Consider the following 4,486-nt stretch of genomic DNA (forward strand, 5'->3'; position numbering starts at 1 on the left):
TTAACTACTAACCAACAAGTCTTGTATAAACAGTCCTAAGAACATAGCATAGCAGGCTCAGTAAAATCAATTGACAAAAACTAACTACACAGCGAAAAATACTGAAGCTTATCAGTAAAACAATTCAATTGTTGCACCGATTTCTATAATATGCCATAGAGACACACTCATTAAATACATTGGAGTCCCTTTTAAAATTCTCAGGAAGCTATTTATGTATATATCTTCCATCATAACATGGCAATATCCAAATCCTATATTCATTTATTTTAGTTAACTGGATCCAAATCCTTTATAAAAAGTTACAAGCTAGGATAAAATAAGTAAACAGAAATGTTTTGATGCTTTCAACAAGCATTATTACAGAGGTCAACAACTTCCATTATCTATTTAGCTTTAGAAGACTTATGCAGGAAAGTTTACCAAACAAGAGAAAAATAAATAAATTCAAACCTTTTGTTTATCCAATTCTTCCTACATCTTTTTAAAATTTTTTAAAACAATTATTCAACCATACTAGGTGTTCTGAGAGTTACCTGAAACGGTGATTTGGGTCTGAACGTGCAGTCCAGACTCCTTCCAAGGCAGTGTCCGACTTGTTCTGATGTCGAGGTACCGCCGTTCGAGTTCCTTATGAAGAAGAGGGGGTGGTACCTGCAAGAGACTCCGATGCTTAAGTTAGCAAGGGCTTTGAACAAATTTTTTAGTAGATTGAGACTTGAATATACATGAGGGGTGTCAGTGTATTTATAATAGAATATATAACTACCTTTTGGAGTAGTTCCACCTTTGTTAGTGGAAAACCATTTCTTTTATCTTAGAAGTTTGTTGGGATCTACCTTCTAGATGAGGTAGAGATAGTAGGAAATATTTAGGGAGGTAGTTATTTATTCAGATAAGTAGGGCTGGACCTCCCTTATCGTGTCTGACCTCTTATATGGTCGGGCAAATAGAAGGGGCCACCCTTTTTGGGTGAGCCTTTATCCTTATTGGACATGGCTTTATGTTTTGGCTTCAGGATATGAACAGTTCCCATGCTTGAGTCCGAGCTTTTACAAGGTCGGGCTCGAGCATTCGTGGCTTCAATTTCCTTTGTCGGGTACGCCGCCTTCAAGAGGTCAGGTACTCGACGTGTTTCACAATTTTTGAAACATTGTGTAGCTTAATGATATGGTGTACGTTATGCGGTAGTTTCCTTGAGATTCGTGCACGACATTTAAGGAGGGTTGAAATGTCTCTTTTGCCTCTTGTGTCTTATAAATACATCACTTTCTCCCTCTTCTTTCTTTTTCTGTTTCTAAAACATTCGCTTTCTCTCCTTCTTTCACTTTCTTTGTTCATTGCCCCATCATTCGAGATTTTTCCATCTTGAACCCTCTTTACAGGATTTCATTCGCGCTTTATGGGAAGACCGTTTGTGTTTTTGCCACTTAATCGTGCCCTTCAGTCTTCGTGCTTCTTCGAGGTTAGTACTCTTTTATATATTTTCTTGTTTTTATGTATTCTGGCATATGTGAAAGAGTGGTAGTTGTAAAATGTTGCTTGTGATTGTCATTCTAACTCTGGAGTTTTGCGTTCTTGAAAATCTGATTTTGGGTTTTTGAAAAAAAGTTGAAAAATTTTTCACTTTTCACTGCCATTGTGGTTTTGATTTTTCCTTTCGCTGTTGCTGTGGCCCTGTTCGTGGGGTTCTATGATGCCCCCCAATGATACCATTTTCATATAGAAGGTGACTTCATTTCTATGTGTTGGAGGTATCGCATATTTATTTGTGTTCTAGGAAGGTTTCCTAATGTCGGCCCGACCTCTTTTAGATTTTGCAAATGCCTGTGCTGCTGTTGTTCACGTCTGGGAAGTCAGCGTCGACCTGTGATATTGACCCGACCTTCTAATTACTTAACTTGCTTTGCTCGATTTGTAGTAATTATTTTTATTTTATTGTGTTGTAGGTGTAGCTTGTATGTCTCGTTCATTAGTTCATAGTATGTCGACTAAGGTTTCGTCCGACTTGGAATGGGTAAAGTTATATGTTCTTACCTATGTCCCTATTGTTGATAATGAATATTCCGATGCCTTTCATAGGCATCATAGGCTATGTTTTAGTCGAAGGAATAAGAGAAACTATGAGATTGTTATTGTCGACCCTGAGGAGAGAGTCTGCTTCCCCCAACTTGATAGGTCGGAACGACATTTCATATATGTCTATGATTGTTTTTTCACAAAGTTAGGGGTTACCTTCCCTTTTTCTGAGTTTGAGTCGAGGTCCTTAGATTCTGCAACGTTGTCCCTACCTAATTGCATCCTAATTCTTGGAGTTTCTTGAAAATATATCAACTTCTTTGTCGGGAACTAGATGTCCGACCTTCTCTTAATGTCTTCTTTTACCTATTTGTCCTCACCAAACCCTTTAGTTCTAAAAAACTAGGTTGGTTGTCTTTTTGTGCTATCTAGGGTAGAAAAGTATTTGCTATCTATGATGAGTCCTTTCATGACTTCAAAAATTACTTTTTTAAGGTTTGAGCTGTTGAGGGTATCCGACCTTTTTTCTTGAACGATGAGGATGAACCCGTCTTTCCTTTGTATTGGGAAGACATCCTCGTGATAGTTAAGTATAAGTTGGATGATTTAGATGAGGTAGAGTTGAGTGTGGTCGGGGTGTTTCAGGAGTTCTGGGGCCGAGCTCCTTATCTGGACACAAGAGGTATTTATGGAACCCGAGCCAACTTCAGTCCGAGCTAGGTAGTTTCCTCTTCCTTTTATAGATTCTACTTGTAAATTTGCTTTGATGACTGATGTTCCTTTATTTGGATGTTGCAGAAAGGATGGCTCCTAAGTCAGCTGCCATGAAGATGCTCCGTTCTACTAGAAAGAACGTTGTTGCGCGAAACATTTAACTGAAAGAAGCTAGTGACCTCGCCGTCCTGTCCTCGCCTGCGAAGTCGGACTTAGGCCCTTCATCTTCTTAGAAGATTATTCCTGACCTGACCTCTCAATCTACTCCTCCTCCCTGCCCGACCGAATAAGTAACTCGGCCTCCCCCTATTACTGACGAACCAAATCCTAAGAGGCACAAGACCTCGGAGTCGGGGAGCATATACGAGCAGGGCTTTGACCACCTTGCGTGGAGTGAAAAGCACATCCTTCCTCATAGCTATATTAGCATGGATGATGTGGCCATTAAAATTCACCTGCAGCTCTTGGCCCGAGGTGGAGTTTGGACAGCGGGTATATTTGCAACCTTGGCCAGGGAGTTGGAGAAGACTCCCCCTCAGAGGCCGAGGTAGCCTTGTTGAAGGAGACCAAAAAAGAGCTCGAAGAGGAGAGGGATGCACTGCTCTCTGACCTTGGTAAAGCTCAGGCCAAAATCAAACAGGCGGAGGCTGCTTTGGCCATGTCGGAGGGTTTGAAAAAGAAAGCTGAGGAAAGTTATACCCGTGTCTTTGGGGAGAAGCCTGATCTTGTGGATGAAATTACTAAAGCCTGGGATAAATATGTGGAGCTCGAGGAGTATGTGGCCGAAGGCATGGACGAGATGGTTGCAAATCTGAAGGCCCAGTTCCAAGTTATTGCTCCCGAGGTGGACCTTTCCCTGATTAGCCCGGATAACATAGTGGTAGATGGAAAGATCATTCCTGCTCCCGATGATGATGATGATACCTCTTTGCTCGACATGAAGGCTTTGGCGGCACAAGTCAGTCAGACTTCCCAGGATCCCGAGCTTCAACCCGGAGGCGAGCCCGTTGGTGGCAAACTCCTTCCTTCTCCAACTCATCCAATTCCCGCCGTGCCAGTCTCTGAATACGATCCGACTTCCTCCGTTCACGTCGAGGATGCTGTCATAGGGGAACAACTTAATCCTTTGTAAACTTTGTTTTCGTAGCTCTTGAATGGCCCGATCTGTGGGTCTTTGTAGTAGTTAGTTTTAAACAATTTTTGTTTTGCCATAGTTGTATTTTAAACAACTTTAGAATTTTGTTAAAAACCTTTCTTCACTTTGATAATGATTTTAGGTTTTTTTGCTTCTTTTTTTGAAATATATCTTAGCTTATACAGCTGTTTAGTTGAAAAATTTGCATATACGAAATATTGCATTTTCCTTTGTAAGTTCTGACTTCGTGTAATCAAACTTTGCCAAGTTACTTTTACTTTTCATTTTTGTTTCGATTTAATTTTGAGGTTGGTTTCACGAATTGATTACATAAGTTCTTATTAATTTGTACCTCGTTGCTTCATCTTGCCGACCATACAGGTCGATCAACAACTTTTGCGATTTTTCGAGCTTAAATTAATGCATTTGAGGATGGAAAATCTAGTAGAATAGGTATTTTATTATTGAAAAGAAAAATAGGGTTTACATAAGTTCACTGCTAAAGATTTTCTCATGATCAATATAAGGTCTTAGACTTCGGTACTAAAGGCAGTCTTCGGTACTAACCCTTGCTGTGATGCCTCATTAAAACCCCCTTCAAGAAAACTTTTTTCGGAA

General features: G+C 40.2%; 1 pseudogene; it reads left to right on the plus strand.

Annotated features, from left to right (window-relative positions):
- Positions 1-1,034: 1,034 nt before the first annotated feature.
- Positions 1,035-3,865, plus strand: LOC148553966 (uncharacterized; annotated as a pseudogene).
- Positions 3,866-4,486: the final 621 nt, after the last annotated feature.

This window comes from Arachis ipaensis, chromosome B7 (assembly GCF_059453495.1).
Source record: "Arachis ipaensis isolate K30076 ecotype BB chromosome B7, ASM5945349v1, whole genome shotgun sequence".
Lineage (NCBI taxonomy): Eukaryota > Viridiplantae > Streptophyta > Magnoliopsida > Fabales > Fabaceae > Arachis > Arachis ipaensis.